We start from the raw sequence: 19,099 nt of genomic DNA on the forward strand, positions 1-19,099 counted from the left end.
GAGAGAGAGAGAGAGAGGGGGGGGGATCCAATTACAGGAGTAGCAGCTGGGAGGACCTACAGGTGGGACCATCCCTCCCCTCTCCTCCTCTCCCCCTCCCTCTCTCCTGAGGTAACCTGATCTCAGTAAAGGATCCCAGTGCTCCTCCGCTTTGTCTTCTCTTATCCACAGATGAGACGGAACAACATGCATAGCCTGATGAACTTTATGCCGTCGCTCTGAATGTCTGTGCAATGTAACACTCAATCACAGTTGATGACTAAAGAGACGTTTGAAGACGTTTGTGTGAGTCCGAGGGCGTATGCTAACATTGGTGACAGTAGTACCCGTGTGTAATTACAACTAGGGATGAAACGGTTTCACAATAAACCTTGGTAAAAAAGATTCCCCGACGGGGGTTAGTATTAACGTTTCAAAAATGAATTATCATAAAACCGTGTTTGATTACCTAAGTATTAAGTAAACACTGTCCAACATCAACCAAAGTTAGCAACGGTCTGGCGCAGGCGCAGCATGTAACGCAGGTTTGGTTTTGTGCGAAAAAACATGGCGGAAGGCAGTGACAGCGCTCTCGGAGATGTTTCAGCCTTCTTAAGAGGACCAAATCTGAAGTGTGGTCATATTTTGGGTTTTACAAGAGTGCAGAGGGAAACTTAAAATCGAAGATGGCCACCCTGTCTGCAGAACGTGCAAAACAAAACAAAAACGTTGCTAAAAGGGGGGCAACACTTCAAATCTCGTAAGTCATCTTCGTGACCACCACCCAGTACTTTATAATGAATGCAAGGTAAGGTAACTTTTAGCTCAATGCATGACGTGGGGAGTTTGGAATTGGGGGGGGATTGGTTTGTCGGTCTGACTTGCTAATAGCTTGTCAATAATGTAAACGGAAGCTTTCAGTGTTACCTATTTTTGTAGAAACACTACACGTTCTGCCGTTGTATGCGTCCGTATGTCTGCAGATGCGATTCTCCCACTGCACACAATAACACGTTATGAGGTTTAGTCACCCAACCAACATATTTTGTTCATTAAAAATGTGTCAGTCGTCGACTTGGTTGTTAAACTGTTCCAAAGTGCGAGACACTAGACTCCTGTATATTATGACTCCTATAAAAGACTCCTGTATATTATGACTCCTATAAAAGACTCCTGTATATTATGACTCCTATAAAAGACTCCTGTATATTATGACTCCTATAAAAGACTCCTGTATATTATGACTCCTATAAAAGACTCCTGTATATTATGACTCCTATAAAAGACTCCTGTATATTATGACTCCTATAAAAGTCTCCTGTATATTATGACTCCTATAAAAGACTCCTGTATATTATGACTCCTATAAAAGACTCCTGCATATTATGACTCCTATAAAAGACTCCTGTATATTCTCAATTGCTGGGCTCATTGCAATTTGTGTTGTTATTTTAATGTCAACACCTGAACATTGGATTTGTTTACCTATGGTTGTGTTGTTCTTACGTGCACATTGGATTTGTTTACCTATGGTTGTGTTGTTCTTATGAGCACATTGGATTTGTTTACCTATGGTTGTGTTGTTCTTATGAGCACATTGGATTTGTTTACCTATGGTTGTGTTGTTCTTACGAGCACATTGGATTTGTTTACCTATGGTTGTGTTGTTCTTATGTGCACATTGGATTTGTTTACCTATGGTTGTGTTGTTCTTACGTGCACATTGGATTTGTTTACCTATGGTTGTGTTGTTCTTATGAGCACATTGGATTTGTTTACCTATGGTTGTGTTGTTCTTATGAGCACATTGGATTTGTTTACCTATGGTTGTGTTGTTCTTACGAGCACATTGGATTTGTTTACCTATGGTTGTGTTGTTCTTATGTGCACATTGGATTTGTTTACCTATGGTTGTGTTGTTCTTATGAGCACATTGGATTTGTTTACCTATGGTTGTGTTGTTCTTATGAGCACATTGGATTTGTTTACCTATGGTTGTGTTGTTCTTACGTGCACATTGGATTTGTTTACCTATGGTTGTGTTGTTCTTACGTGCACATTGCTTTACTTGTGTTGCTTTTTATATGCACATTTGATTTGCTTTACGGTTGTGTTCATTAAAAACCCGCACTAGGGAGACTTTTACCTCTCGTGGCCACATGGTACAATCTTTAATGTTAATGTTATTATTTTAATGCTTATGCACACAAAAGGTGCATAGTGCTGCTAATTTTATCTGTTGTTTGTTGGTTTTCAATATAAAGCTTGGAGAAATTATTTCAGTGTGTGTATTCAGGACTTTTTGAAAATTTCCAGCACATTTTAACAATACCGCGATAATACTGATAACCGTGATTATTTTGGTCACTACATCGTGATATGACATTTTCATCTCTAAATACAACTAGGGTTTTCTCTTAGAGGCCCAAGGGCAGCAGGCAGAACCAGTCTGTGCTTCACAAACTCCCCTCTCAGTATGCCCGTCTGTTTAAATGGCATTACCCTCCAGCTGGCGAGCCCACATAATAAGCTGACCCACTATGTTACATGCTGAGAGCTTTGCCATCCCAACACTCACACCCCCTGCCCTTGTCCTCTCCTTAACCCCCCTAAACATCACCTCCGCCCTCACAACCATCTTCATAGCAACGGGGAAAGCAAACAAGTGTGATGGTTTCAGTGTGTATGGGGGACACTGGGAGAAGACACCTAATACCATGTCAATATTCTGATATGTAGCGCAGGACTCTGGAGCTGACAGCTTTAACACAGAGAGACAGGCCGCATTGGTGACTCTATTAACTTAGAGCAGAGCCTGAGATGGTGTGTGTGTGTGTGTGTGTGTGTGTGTGTGTGTGTGTGTGTGTGTGTGTGTGTGTGTGTGTGTGTGTGTGTGTGTGTGTGTGTGTGTGTGTGTGTGTGTGTGTGTGTGTGGACTCAACTCCCTCTGTGGTGTCACTTTCAGTCTTCAAAGGCGTAACAAAGGCCGACAAAGTTCATAGGTCAAAGTTGGTCGGATGCCATCATTTTGGGGAGTTGCAACATGCACACACGCTCCCCCCATAAAGAGCAGCAGAGAATATCTACATGCATAGTGAGAGTAATAAGCATATTGTGCTAACTGCATTGGCAGTAAAAGTGGGTGAGTTGAGCATGATTCTCAATATGCATCAATTATTCAATGACTTCAAGGTGTCATAGAGACTTCATTAACATATCTTACATACCATATCACTGACAAGAGACAACCATGGAGGATGTTAAGTGATACAGTGCACACACACACACACACACACACCCCCTAATAACGTATTTTCTAGTTATTGTCTCGAAGGGAAGGACCCCTGACAAAAACTGGAACTTTGAAAGAGACCGACCTCCGAGCAGAGTTAGCTGTGTTTAAAAGAACAACAAATCATTAACTTTGTTACATGAATGATCTAACAAGAAGCACATTTCCAGAATAAAGCCAATACATTGAGGGTACACCCCCCTTCTGAAGCATAACATTACTTTTCGCAATCGTTTTAAGGTGCACTCATTTCTCCCATACAACTAATTCTGCAGCTCTGATAACAGTTGGATATCCCTCCATAGTAAAACATCACCTAGCTCTCACCAGTCCCTCAAATCATCATTCCTGGAACTAAAACCAGAGTGAATGTCACAAGTTAATGGGTCCTGATTAATGCCACAGCCTGGCTATGGAACCCACCCGGACCCTGGGCTGATCTAAATATCTATCTGGAGGGCTGTGGCTCGAAGTCCGGAGGGGGGCTAAAAGTGGACCAGTGGCGGATTGCAGTGATCAACACCTAGCCTCAGCGTTTCCTTTGAAGTGGCCAGGGCCCTTTGATGGCTCCGCCGGGTGGGGGAGGGGAGGAGGGAAGGAGGGGGAGGGAGGAATCTGTGGCGTTCTGCTCGCCCTCCTCTTGGAAAGCCCCCAAAGTTGTGGAATGCAGAGCAAGCTGAGCGCGGAGAGCTATTGCTGCTGGTTGACCGACAGACAGTCCAGGCCAGAGCCTGCTGGAATGTGATTAGAGCAGAAAGCACAGAGCAGGCCCACAACCAGGCAGGCCTTCCTCCTCTCTCACTGACTCTCTCTCCCTTGATCATTCATTCTCTCCCTCTTTACACGCATTGGAGTGGACAACATGGCTACCACAATATTGGAGTTGAGAGAGAGAGCTAAACTGGTTTGAGGCAGTGGATAGAACGGAGGATTGGTACATGAGCTGGTCTTTCTAGGAGCAGAGATTAAGTGAATGACATCCATCCCTTTTACTTCAAACCTATCCCTTCTAGAGTTCTCAATTTCAACCCGAACCCGACAGGTTCAGGACGGAACTTTGTTTTCAAGAATGGACTTAGGCCGCCATGTAAAAAATAAAAAGAAGTAATAATTACAGCGTGTGCCTACCTCCCTCTCCTCCTCCCTGCCAGCTGCAGGAGCAGGGACAGGCTGCGCTGTCCGGGTTGCTGAAGCTGCTATCTTATTACACTTAACTAGTTTCTTACTTGCTATTTTTCTGACTGAAAAGTTGAAAGAAATCCCTAATTTCTTGAGAGAGCAAAAACATTCCTTATTTGCTAAATGTGCCTTCCCTTTTCATGTGACACGTGCATGCACATGTGACTGGCCAATAGGGTAGGGTCTGAACGTAGGATAGCCAATCTTACACTGAATGTGCAAAACAATAGGAACATCTGCTCTTTCCATGACAGATTGACCAGGTGAATCCAGGTGAAAGCTATGATCCCTTATTGATGTCACTTGTTAAATCCACTTCAAATCAGTGTAGATGAAGGGGAGGAGACGGGTTAAATAAGGATTTTATGCCTTGAGGCAATTGAGACATGGATTGCGTGTGTGTGCCTTTTCAGAGGGTGAATGGGCAAGACAAAATATTTAAGTGCCTTTGAACAGGGCTGGGTGTCAGGCACACTGGTTTGTGTCAAGATCTGTAACGCTGCTGGGTTTTTCAAGAATTGTCCACCACCCAAAGGATTTCTAGCCAACTTGACAACTTGTGGGAAGCTTTGGAATCAACATGGGCCAGCATCCCTGTGGAAAGCTTTTGTAGAGTCCACACCCCAACGAATTTAGGCTGTTCTGTGGGCAAAAGGGATGCAACTCAATATTAGGAAGGTGTTCCTAATGTTTTGTACATAGCGTATGTCACATCAATACATTGGTTACAACATCTCTTTTTATACCGTTATAACACGTTGCAACGAAATGGATGCCAAGGATATTAAAAAGAAACTTGCCTGCGGGGGAATGTATACTGGTTGCTCAGGAGGGAAAGGGAAAGTCAGATGTGTGGAAGTCATTTGACTTGGTTGTTGAAGCAACGGGAGAATCAACTGGCCATGTCGAGTGCAGAGAATGTGAGGCCTTTCTACGCTGTGACAGCGAGATGACCGGTACTTCTTTCCTGCAGTGCCATTTTGCACAACACCGCGACGCGACAGCCTCCTCCTCAGGCCAAGCTTTTATGACAGCTTTCATCAACAAAACGTTAACCGTCTCAAAGAAAACAAAACGGGCAGTGACTGACAAATGTGTCAGTTTTTGTTGCAAAGACGTCAGGCCATTCAATGTCGTCGAAGGCCCAGGCTTTCAGGAGCTTGTCCAGGAGCTAATATACGTGGGAACCACTTATGGGAGGGTGTCTGCCAGCTCTGTTCTACCCAGCAACAACACCGTCTATGCCAGGTGCAAGAGTATGGCAGAAGACAAAAGAAGGATTTACAGATAAGGTAAATGATATCCTGACAGAGGGCAAAGTGGGGATGACGACAGACATGTCTGACAATAACATGTCATTTCATAACTAAAAGGAGTTCCAGTTAATTGGAAGAAACCTGACCGCGGCTGTGTTTCCAGCTAAAGACTCAAAACTGGGGAGAATAGAGGGAGTTGGTGAAGCTGCTTGTGACAAAGTTTGACCTCGACGCTACGTCACTGAGCAGCATTTTTTGGGTGACTGACCAGGGCTCCAACATCCTTCTTGCCCTTCGGCCGTATCAGAGGCTGGACTCTCAGGACCACGTTCTAAACATGGTGCTATGTCATGACCTTCACAGAGCAGTACTGGCCATTGACGTGCGAGACATCGCTGAAACCCTCACCGCAGCAAAGTCACTGGTCAGGTAGGCTATATGATCATTCATTTGTGATTTATATATACCCAACCAACAATACATTATAGGAATATAATTCATATAATGTTATGTAGCCTTCCATGTGGGCATTTCCATGTGGATAAGCTTATTTTTCCATGCACCGGTTTGGAAGTTTAATGATGTGTTTATCATGCCCTCTATCTTGCCATCAGTATACCACCCTGCATACCACTCCTTTCTTGCTTCTGAAACTAAGCAGGGTTGGTCTTGGTCAGTTCCTGGATGGGAGACCAGATGCTGCTGGAAGTGGTGTTGAAGGGCCAGTAGGAGGCACTCTTTCCTCTGGTCTAAAAAAAATATCCCAATGCCCCAGGGCAGTGATTGGGGACACTGCCCCTTTCTGTGTAGGGTTCTGTTTTTCGGATGGGACGTTAAACGGGTGTCCTGACTCTCTGAGGTCATTAAAGATCCCATGGCACTTATTGTAAGAGTAGGGGTGTTAACCCCAGTGTCCTGGCTAAATTCCCAATCTGGCCCTCAAACCATCACGGTCACCTAACAATCCCTAGTTTACAATTGGCTCATTCATCCCCCTCCTCTCCCCTGTAACTATTCCCCAGGTTGTTGCTGCAAATGAGAACGTGTTCTGGTAAAATAACGGAGAAATAAATATCAAGTATGTCTAGCAGTCTGGACTGGCTGCCCAACTCTATGACCCTGCTTCGGATGGGAGACACAAGATTTAGCACAGTGTACCTGACCCTGAAGTCTGTCCAGGTACGTGTACAACTAAGTACACGAAAAGTTGGAGGCCCATGGAGAAAGTGTGAGAGTAAAGAAAATGAAAATCGCCCGATTACTTGCAGTTCCTCCTGGGAGTTCCTCGAGCCGTTTTATGACTCACAGAAGGAACTGGAGGGGGACAAATACCCCACTCTGAATCTTGTGTGTCTGTGGTCAGAGAGACTAAAGCACTCTCCTAAAATATGTGTTCTTCCGTCTTAATATTTAAGCCATGGGTTAGCCTATAGCTAATAATATCCAGAACATTATTTAACTATTCAAGGCTCCATTTGTTAGTTTATTGACATGTTGTTCTGTTCTGTTGTCTTAATACTTAGGCCATAGCCTAATCAGCCAGAACATTTCATTTGTTATTTTATTTTCAAAATAAAAAGCTTGATTGTATTTAAAGACATGACCGACTGACTTGTATTTATACAGTGCCTTGCGAAAGTATTCGGCCCCCTTGAACTTTGCAAAATTTTGCCACATTTCAGGCTTCAAACATAAAGATATAAAACTGTATTTTTTTGTGAAGAATCAACAACAAGTGGGACACAATCATGAAGTGGAACGACATTTATTGGATATTTCAAACTTTTTTAACAAATCAAAAACTGAAAAATTGGGTGTGCAAAATTATTCAGCCCCCCCCTTTGTAGCGCCACCTTTTGCTGCGATTACTGCTGTAAATCGCTTGGGGTATGTCTCTATCAGTTTTGCACATCGAGAGACTGACATTTTTTCCCATTCCTCCTTGCAAAACAGCTCGAGCTCAGTGAGGTTGGATGGAGAGCATTTGTGAACAGCAGTTTTCAGTTCTTTCCACATATTCTCGATTGGATTCAGGTCTGGACTTTGACTTGGCCATTCTAACACCTGGATATGTTTATTTTTGAACCATTCCATTGTAGATTTTACTTTATGTTTTGGATCATTGTCTTGTTGGAAGACAAATCTCCATCCCAGTCTCAGGCCTTTTGCAGACTCCATCAGGATTTCTTCCAGAATGGTCCTGTATTTGGCTCCATCCATCTTCCCATCAATTTTAACCATCTTCCCTGTCCCTGCTGAAGAAAAGCAGGCCCAAACCATGATGCTGCCACCACCATGTTTGACAGTGGGGATGGTGTGTTCAGGGTGATGAGCTGTGTTGCTTTTACACCAAACATAACGTTTTGCATTGTTGCCAAAAAGTTCCATTTTGGTTTCATCTGACCAGAGCACCTTCTTCCACATGTTTGGTGTGTCTCCCAGGTGGCTTGTGGCAAACTTTAAACGACACTTTTTATGGATATCTTTAAGAAATGGCTTTCTTCTTGCCACTCTTCCATAAAGGCCAGATTTGTGCAATATACGACTGATTGTTGTCCTATGGACAGAGTCTCCCACCTCAGCTGTAGATCTCTGCAGTTCATCCAGAGTGATCATGGGCCTCTTGGCTGCATCTCTGATCAGTCTTCTCCTTGTATGAGCTGAACTTTTAGAGGGGCGGCCAGGTCTTGGTAGATTGGCAGTGGTCTGATACTCCTTCCATTTCAATATTATCGCTTGCACAGTGCTCCTTGGGATGTTTAAAGCTTGTGAAATCTTTTTGTATCCAAATCCGGCTTTAAACTTCTTCACAACAGTATCTCGGACCTGCCTGGTGTGTTCCTTGTTCTTCATGATGCTCTCTGTGCATTTAACGGACCTCTGAGACTATCACAGTGCAGGTGCATTGATACAGAGACTTGATTACACACAGGTGGATTGTATTTATCATCATTAGTCATTTAGGTCAACATTGGATCATTCAGAGATCCTCACTGAACTTCTGGAGAGAGTTTGCTGCACTGAAAGTAAAGGGGCTGAATAATTTTGCACGCCCAATTTTTCAGTTTTTGATTTGTTAAAAAAGTTTGAAATATCCAATAAATGTCGTTCCACTTCATGATTGTGTCCCACTTGTTGTTGATTCTTCATTAAAAAAAATACAGTTTATATCTTTATGTTTGAAGCCTGAAATGTGGCAAAAGGTCGCAAAGTTCAAGGGGGGCGAATACTTTCGCAAAGGCACTGTATAGGCTACTATAGTACTTAATAATACTATTCCTAAGGAGAAGGTGGGTCATTTTTACATTTACATTCTAGTAATTTAAAAGATGCTCTTATCCAGAGCGACTTACAGTAAGTAGTGAGTGCATACATTTTTCAAACTTCTTTTCCGTACTCATCCCCGGTGGGAATCGAACCCGCAACCCCGGCGTTGAAAGCACCATGCTCTACCAACTGAGCTACACAAGGGGACGTGGTGTGTGCCACTGCCAAATAGGTATTAGAGTACAATTTTTTTCTTTTCTGAACCGTGTAAACGACACCTAACAAATAAGAAATCACAATGAGAACTCTGATCCCTTCGTCTCCCTCCACTTCTCTTCACTGTGGATCCCTCTGAAGGCGAACATGACAGCCTTCGTAAATACATGATCACAAATAATTCATGCTAGTAATTGTTCGCTATCAGAATAAATCCCCCAGCTTCAATAGGTAAATTTTATTCCATTCAAGTGCAGTCAATCTTCTTTGACATTTCAATATTCGAATGGGGATGAGAGAAAGAGAGAGAGAGAGAGAAAGAGAGACAGAGAGACAGAGAGACAGAGAGAGAAAGCATTGCACCATGCAGAGATCAAACGTTAGTAGACAAGCACTTTGTCTGTCCTTCAAATGCCACAGATCCCCCTACCCTACGTGAAGACTGAGATCACACCACGCACACGCACACACACACACACACACACACACACACACACACACACACACACAGCTTTAGGTCTGCATCCAAAATGGCAACCCATTCTCCTTTATAGTGCACTACTTTTGACCAGGGCCCATAGCGTTCTAGATGACCAAAGCCACCTGCTGATTATGCAAACTCCTCTCTGACATCAAAGTGTCCTCTGCTAAATAAATAAATCACAAAGTGGCTTCTTTTGAATCCTCAATCAAACCAGACTTGTTGGCCTTCCCTTTGTGTGTGTGTGTGTGTGTGTACTACTCTGTGTGCGTGTCATGGTCTCCACAGGCTGTTAAGAGTACTGTATAGCAGCTGGAGGTAGAGGACTACTCTAATCTAGACACTCCTTAGAGGAGGCAGGCAGCCAGGGCTCTGTTAAAGGTCACACCATCAACTCCATACCCTCCCTTCCCCTCATCCCTCCCTCTTCTTACACCGCTTCTCTGCACCAACCAGACAGCACAGAGCAGCACAGGCCATGACCTTCTCAACAACTGTACAAACACAGCCATATGTACCGACTAGGGATGCACAATATATCGGTGGATATTAGCTAAAAATGCTAGTTTAACGCAGATGTGCAAAACCGATGTCAAAGCTGGCGTGCATACCTATTAGAGGTCGACCGATTAATCGGAATGGCCGATTTCAAGTTTTCATAACAATCGGAAATCGGTATTTTGGGACGCTGATTTGCCACATTTTTTTTACACCTTTATTTAATCTTTATTTAACTTGGCAAGTCAGTTAAGAACACATTCTTACTTTCAATGACGGCCTAGAAACGGTGGGTTAACTGCCTCGTTCATGGGCAGAACAACAGATATTCACCTTGTCAGCTCGGGGGATCCAATCTTTCAACCTTACAGTTAACTAGTCCAACGCAAAATAACGACTTGCCTCTCTCTCGTTGCACTCCACAAGGAGACTGCCTGTTACACAAATGCTGTAAGCCAAGGTAAGTTGCTAGCTAGCATTTAACTTATCTTATAAAAAACAATCATAATCACTAGTTAACTACACATGGTTGATGATATTACTAGATATTATCTAGCGTGTCCTTCGTTGCATATAATCTGACTGAGCATACAAGCATACAAGTATCTAAGTATCTGACTGAGTGGTGGTAACATTCATTCAAACAGCACTCTCGTGCATTTTGCCAGCAGCTCTTCGTTGTGCGTCAAGCATTGCGCCGTTTATGACTTCAAGCCTATCAACTCCCGAGATGAGGCTGGTGTAACCGAAGTGAAATGGCTGGCTAGTTAGCGCATGCTAATAGCGTTTCATACTTCACTCGCACTGAGCCTTGGGGTGGTTGTTTCCCTTGCTCTGCATGGGTAACCCTGCTTCGATGTGGTGGCTGTTGTCGTTGTGTTGCTGGTTCGAGCCCAGGGAGGAGCGAGGAGAGGGACGGAAGCTATACTGTTACACTGGCAATACTAAAGTGACTATAAGAACATCCAATAGTCAACAGTTAAATACAAATGGTATAGAGGGAAATAGTCATAATTCCTATAATAACTACAACCTAAAACTTTTTACCTGGGAATATTGAAGACTCATGTTAAAAGGAACCACCAGCTTTCATATCTTCTCATGTCTTTCATATGTTCTCATGTTCTGAGCAAGTAACTGAAACATTAGCTTTCTTACAAAGCACACATTGCACTTTTACTTTCTTCTCCAACACTTTGTTTTTGCATTATTTAAACCAAATTGAACATATTTCATTATTTACTTGAGGCTAAATTGATTCTATTGATGTATTATATTAAGTTAAAATAAGTGTTCATTCAGTATTGTTGTAATTGTCATTATTACAGAGGTAGGTACATGACGTAATGACGCCACGTAAAATGTGGCACTACACGTGCAAACACAGCATTTCTAACCTAGCCCACAATGTCTGCTGTGTGGATCGAGCAGTCAACAAGTCGATCAGTCATTTGAAAGAGTAACAACATTTCAGCGAGACAACGCAAAGGTGAAATCCATTAAAGCCAAGATACTGGAATTCATTGCCCGTGACAATCAACCGTTCTCTGTCATGGGTGATGTTGGCTTCGTCGATTGGTCGAGCACCGGCACACACTACCAAGTGCGCTATTTTTCAGATGTTGCACTACCGGAGTTACACAGTAATAGCGTCACTGCTATTAGCTTCATGACATACATACTATGGATGGCCGTTTGGGTCTTTGCGTGTCAAAATATACAGTAGCACTATCAAAGCTGTGCAACAAAAGTCTACAAACAAGCAAACACCGGCTACGAACAATGTATTTTCAATACCGCGTTGGTAATAAAGCCTCATTTGTTCGGCCGTAACTTCTGGGGTAGCTAGCTTTAGCTTGGTACCTAGATAGCACCAATACAACCTGCCTGAAAACAATGACCAGTAGAAACTGCAGTCATTTTCATTATTCTTAGCAATGATTTAGGAATCCTTGTGAGTAAGTATTAGCTTGGTTGCCACTTGTTGTTCTCCTATTGAAATTGAACTTCAGTTGATGAAAATAAATAGCTAGCCAGATACTTGCTGCCCAAAGCTAGCGTTATAAGCAGCCAGCTAGCTTCATCTGGCTAGTGAGGCTCAACAGGACCGGGTTGTGTTGTGAAGCTATCTACAATAAGGATCAGGCACAATAGTGGAATTTGCGGTTTGCGTTCAAAATAAAGGTATGTCATTTACGTTGATGCAAATTAATACAAATAGTATAATTATGCCATACTTTTATTTTGAAGGCTAACCGCCAAGTCCACTGTTGTGGCTAATCCTTATTGTGGCTTGCTTCACATAGATGGGAGTGACCACCATTAATCAACTAAGAACTGTCTTATAAATTAGGGTTATTTTAGATGATGACACCTAGCTATATAATTAGCTAGCTAACTATAGCTACAGAAACAGATCATGTCGTTTTGATATGTTTTTGGAGAAGGACATAGTTTGCATCCATGAGCTAGCTAGCTTTTTTTTTAATGACCAGCACTGCAGGTGTGCGAGACAACTTTACCAGCATCATAGCATACGTATCGATGAATCGTTGTGACATATGAAATACGAGTGATTGTGTAATCAATGTATAATTACTACGTAAAACAATGTATGAACGCGTTAAATTATTATGACTTGCAGTCATATTCAGGTTCTGATTGGTCAACAAGCTTAATTGACACGTCAAATAGTGTTATATAGTATATTTTTTGACACGCAAAGACCCAAACGGCGTTCCATAGCAAAGACCCAAACAGCTTTCCATAGAAATCCTGGTTGGGAATGAAATAACTGAACAAATGAACAATGAAACAGCACAGCAAGTAAATGAAATAAATATGTTTTGATTATGTTTCTCTGGTAATGGGAACATACGTAAATGCCAACAAAATAACTTTTCGGTCAGTGTGCTGTGTGTGTGTAACCTTTATTTAACTAGGCAAGTCAGTTAAGAACAAATTCTTATTTACAATGATGGCCTACCCCGGCCAAACCCGGACGACGCTGGGCAAATTGTGCACCGCCCTGTGCATATGTGATACAGCCTGGATTCGAACCAGGGACTGTAGTGACGGCTCTTGCACTGAGATGCAGTGCCTTAACACACACACACACACACAGTGGTTTAACTATTTAACTGTACTAGAATGCTTAAAAAGGCCGCTAAAATTGTAAATATCGATTATCGGTATAGGGAATTTTTGGCAAGGAAAATATTGGTTATCGGTATCGGACAAAAATGTCATATCGGTGCATCACTAGTACCGACTACTGAATGCTTGACAGAGGCTATGTGCTGAACTCTGATTTGCGCTTGAAGTCGACTGGACTAGGCAGAAGTACTAATTCTAGGTGCCTACCTGTACTCTTTATATTTACAGTGCCTTCAGAAAGTATTCATACCCCTACAGCTTGAATTCAAAATTGATTAAATGTATTTTCTTAAATCACACAATACCCCATAAAGACAAAGTGAAAACATAAATGGAGCCAAATACAGGCAAATGCTTGATGAGAACCTGCTTCAGAGTGCAAACGACAGACTGGGGCAAAGATTCAGGACAACGACCCCAAGCATACAGGCAAAGCAACACTGGAATGGCTTCAGAACAAGAATGTGAAAGTCCTTGAGTGGCCCAGCCAAAGCCCAGACCTGAATCCCTTTGTTGAAAATCTGCGGAAAGACTTGCAGATTGCTGTTCTCCGCTTCTCCCCATCTAACTTAACAGAGCTTGAGAAAATCTGAACGGAAGAATGGGCGAAAATCCCCAAATTCAAATGTGCAAAGCCGATACAGACATACCCAAGACAACTCAAAGCTGTAATAGACGCCAAAGGTGCTTCTACAATGTATTGACTTAGGAGTGTGAATACTTATGTAAATTAGATGTATTTATTTCATTTTTAATTTGCCAAAAATGTCTAACAACATGTCTTCACTTTGTCATTAAGGGGTATTGTGTATAGATGGAGAGAAAAAAATTGATTTAACCCATTTGTAAATCAGGCTATAACACAACTAAATGTAGATTAAGTCAAGGGGCATGAATACTTTCTGAAGGCACCTCATCACATTTTAGCCTGTGTTACTCAAGCCATAGAACAAGGTAGTGGTGAGCACCTGGTGGTGAGCGCACACATTCATATGCAGGCCATGCACCAGTCAAGCATACATGTTTAACTAAATGTTGTGCACTTCCTTTGGCCTGTGTTTGAGAGCTACCCCTGAGAGTGGAGTAAGCGGGAGACGGGGGCGAGGGCTACCCCTGTCCTGTCCCCTTGGCAGTGGGGCGTGGGAGCAGGCGAAAGGCAGATGGTGAAGGCAGGAGAGAGAGGCAGAGGTGGGATGGATGGAGGAGGGAGAGAGGTGATGCAGGGGTAGAGGGTGGGGAGAGAGGGGAGGCAAGCGGTATTAGCGCTGGGTTCAGGTTTCGGCCTTGGTCTTGTTGTCTTTAGGAAGCACTAACTGGTGCTGATGGTACACCGCAAGGAAGTTCTTGCCTACATCACTTCCGGGTCATACGGTCGAGGTCACGCTGACCCTCGTGGGAGAGAAATGGGGTCTGGAGGGAGGGATGCGGACAGACAGACCACATTTGGAACTCATAATGTTACCAGCAATTAACCCCTACGATACTTTCAAATATACAGACGTAAAAGAAAAACACAAAGGAAAGAGTCTCTCTCTCTCTCTCTCTCTGCCAAAGCAAGTGAAATAGATCATCTCTCTCTTCCTATTGAAACTACAGACACCTTCCTGGCTCAGTTTCCACCCTCTTCCTATTTTTTTTTTTTTGTCTCCTTCCTTCCACGCTCTCTCTCGATTTTGTGAACGGCGGCGGGCCATGGCGGGGTGGCGGCAGTGCTATCACCTTTCAAGACGACCTGGAAAGGAAGCGGTTGGGAGGCGGGCGGATCGGGAGGAAAGCCCTGCTCCACCATCCAAGAGGAACATTAGGACGGGAGGCACTCCATCTAATGATATTCCAGAGGAAATGAGAATGTGAATAAACAATACCCAGGCTATTTCCTGGGAACAACAGAGAGACAGAAAGAGAGAGAGAGAGAGAGAGACAGACAGACAGACAGAGGGGGGGAATGGGAAGCAGGTCTGTCCGGAGCCAGAGAGCCAGTGCCAGGAGAGGAGCAGTACAGGCCCTTTCAGGTCTCTAGTTATATTCCTTGAGGGAAAGACCTTGGACGACACGCACAGGAGCACCGGAAGCTATTTGGAAACACTTCAAACCAGAGACTTCTGTCTCTCTGCCATGGCTGGAGGGGGTTAGAGGGGCTGGAGGGGGTTAGAGGGGCTGGAGGGGGTTAGAGGGGCTGGAGGGGGTTAGAGGGGCTGGAGGGGGTTAGAGGGGCTGGAGGGGGTTAGAGGGGCTGGAGGGGGTTAGAGGGGCTGGAGGGGGTTAGAGGGGCTGGAGGGGTTAGAGGGGCTGGAGGGGGTTAGAGGGGCTGGAGGGGGTTAGAGGGGCTGGAGGGGGGTTAGAGGGGCTGGAGGGGGTTAGAGGGGGTTGGAGGGGGGTTAGAGGGGCTGGAGGGGTTAGAGGGGCTGGAGGGGGCTGGAGGGGGTTAGGGGCTGGAGGGGGTTAGGAGGGGCCAATTTGGAGGAGGTTAGTGTGTTGGGAGACTGGAGGGGGTTATTAGACTGCATTATAAAAACTCTCAGCCATGGCTTGCCATGTCTCCTCTTCCAGATTGCAACCAGAAGACAACTTATTCTGAATTAATAACAACATACTCCTGCCCCCACCTATGGGCGTGTGTACTATGTCACAGCGGTTATTCTATGGGGGAGGCAGAGGCAGGACTTTCAATAAAGCTGCACCATTTTCAGCATTGGAATATCGAGAAGCTTTTCAACCAATTTTGTGTTTCCCAAAATGCTACCAAACGTCAGAGACATAGAACCGAGTCCTTTTGTATTGCCAATCCTACTATTCAAGTGTTAAAGGATCATGGAACCATTACCTAAGCCACAGGAAAAAAAACAGTTATAGAGTGGAAAAATCTCAGATATGAAAGGTGAAACTAAACAAGGAATCATCTGATCTGCCAGTGGAGTAGGGGTTTTACCGCTGAGACGTAGACCATAGACCTATCTGCTTTCAAATGCCACCCTATTCTCTATATGGCCCCTGATCAAAAGTAGTGCACCAAATAGGTCATTGGGACGCAACCAGTGAGCCTCTCCCTCCATCGCTCTCTTATTCTCCCCAATGATCAGGTTAGGCAAGTAGCGCCATTCACCACTACACAGTAATACCGATATCCACCCAAAAAGAAAAAGAAAGATGAAGGGGGAAAAAAATAGAAAAATCCTATCAGAGATGAACTGGCAGCACCCAGGCGAGGCTGTGCTGGGTTCAGTGTGTGTGTTTGGGGCGAGGGAGGGAGCCAGTGAACCTATCTTACCCACTCGTCTCTTGTTCTGAAGCAAAGCAAGGCATAGTCTCAAACAGCACCCTATTCCCTATATAGTGCACTACTTTTGACCAGCCCCCACAGGCACTATATTAGGGTATAGGGTGCCATTTGGGATGGGACTCGTGTCTTTGATACTTGACTAGGAGGAATCCGGAGGCGTTGCAGGTTTCTTTTGTACTTAGCGCTTGCCGTGCCACACAGAAAACCCATGTGTGTGTGTGCCAAGGCTGGGATTTCTTTCTTCTCTTTACCCCTCCCTCTCCTCTTCCCTCCTTCCCCCATCTCCGTCCTTGGCCTATCCTACCCCCCCCAACCAAAGCTCAAACCACTGAATCAGAAACTACTTTTTTCTTCTTTTTTTCCCAAACTTTTTCATCTAAGGTTATTTATAGTTATACCTTTTATTTAGTGAATGTCCAGCTAGAGCGCTCTATGACCCTGCTGGTCATGGTGTTGGGTGTTCAGAGCGGCCAAATTTGGGTGATGAGGAGCTTCTGAGGGGTTTTCTGAAGGAAAAGAGGGTGGGGGCGATTTTGGACGGCAGGAGGAGGGTGGGTTTGACTCCCCTTCGAGATTTTCTTAAACCTATTACATCAGATTTTCTCTGCTTGATGGACTCAGAGGCCTTGGCCTTTGTGAGGGGAGAGAATGACCTAAACTGACATTCGGAAGGGTTGTGGACAGGCATTTACAACTAAAAAGGGAGATTCCTGAGGCCCCTTGACCCTTCTGAAAATCATTGATCAGTTAGTAAGAGCAGCTTCCTCTTGCACAGCAAAATAAACAGCTGACTACGTGAATGTGAGGATTTACGAAAACTGAAGATATGCTCCGGGGAGGATAAAGCATAAATCACAGAAAGACACCATTTAAATAAGAGGTGATAATATAATCTGTTCCTGCTCTGTTGCCAACTCCTTATGGAATTATCATGCTAAACATGGCATGACAATGACAATTGAGTAGGCAAAAGCACAAACAGATCTAGGACCAGGCTAGTGACAACTAGCAACATCTGTCACCAGGTAAATAAAAACAACCTTTCCCATAGAGGATGGATGCTTCATACAGATTTTTTTTTTGTGTGCTAATGTTGACATTTGCAGCCCAGCTCAACACAAACCATTTTTAAATAGAAGAGAATCAAAAGGGTGTGAAACAAGAAATGGACCAACAGGGCAGTTAATCTGTAGCCCAACATGATAAACAGACCCACAATCAACAACAGGCTAAACGTACTGAGAGAAAAATATAAAACTCTGGTGGGGCCGGACAAACCATTGGCCACCAAACAGGCTCTATCAAAAGAACCTGGGAGACTCAAAGCTACCACTCCCGTCTCCCCTACTGTGATCAAACAGCTACACTCGACAGAGAGGAGAGAGAGAGATGAAGAGAGAGAGGGGAGCTTTTTGCACCTCCACAAGCCAGCCACCAGCACAACAACACCCAGCAGCAGAGCAGGGGGGGGGGGCATGTGGATAAACGGTAAGGTGTGAGGGTTTAGAGGGAACATGGATACTACTCACAATGAGGTGGGTGTCACTGAGCAGTTGAGGAGTCACCTCAGTCAAGACAGAGAAAGAGAAAGCAGGAAAAATACTCTGTACCCTACTATACATAAACACCACACTAAAAACTCTAAAAAGTACCCCCTCCTGAAGACTAGAAGCAGGAAAACACATCTGTAGTCAGGAAGAAAGAGACGGATATATTATAATCTCCTCCCTGTCAGCATTCAATACAGACGGACAGGCATTATTTCAGCCCCCCTCCATGAAGTGTGTGTTCTGTGAAAGACTATTCCTGCTAGAGGGAGGATTCACACTGCGACCTGTTTATCTCCCTCTCTCTGGGTAGTATCTGTTACACAGTCGTCGTCCCTTCCCGGGCTCTCTCTGGGTAGTATCTGTTACACAGTCATCGTTGTCGTCCCCTCCCGGGCTCTCTCTGGGTAGTATCTGTTACACAGTCGTCGTCCCCTCCCGGGCTCTCTCTGGGTGTGGATCTGTTACACAGTCGTCGTCGTCCCCTCCCGGGCTCTCTCTGGGTAGTATCTGTTACACAGTCGTCGTCCCCTCCCGGGCTCTCTCTGGGTAGTATCTGTTACACAGTCGTCGTCCCCTCCCGGGCTCTCTCTGGGTAGTATCTGTTACACAGTCGTCGTCCCCTCCCGGGCTCTCTCTGGGTAGTATCTGTTACACAGTCATCGTTGTCGTCCCCTCCCGGGCTCTCTCTGGGTAGTATCTGTTACACAGTCGTCGTCGTCCCCTCCCGGGCTCTCTCTGGGTAGTATCTGTTACACAGTCGTCGTCGTCCCCTCCCGGGCTCTCTCTGGGTGTGGATCTGTTACACAGTCGTCGTCGTCCCCTCCCGGGGCTCTCTCTGGGTGTGGATCTGTTACACAGTCGTCGTCCCCTCCCGGGCTCTCTCTGGGTGTGGATCTGTTACACAGTCGTCGTCCCCTCCCGGGCTCTCTGGGTGTGGATCTGTTA

General features: G+C 44.5%; 1 protein-coding gene and 1 non-coding gene across 3 annotated transcripts in view; both read right to left on the reverse strand.

The window, feature by feature from the left end:
• znrf3 (zinc and ring finger 3) overlaps positions 1-19,099 on the reverse strand; it is a 116,845-nt gene that overhangs the window by 56,887 nt on the left and 40,859 nt on the right. The window lies entirely within an intron of this gene.
• On the reverse strand, positions 9,105-9,181 carry trnae-uuc (transfer RNA glutamic acid (anticodon UUC)). The gene has a single exon. It is a non-coding gene; the product is annotated as a tRNA-Glu (tRNA).

This window comes from Oncorhynchus keta, chromosome 14 (assembly GCF_023373465.1).
Source record: "Oncorhynchus keta strain PuntledgeMale-10-30-2019 chromosome 14, Oket_V2, whole genome shotgun sequence".
Lineage (NCBI taxonomy): Eukaryota > Metazoa > Chordata > Actinopteri > Salmoniformes > Salmonidae > Oncorhynchus > Oncorhynchus keta.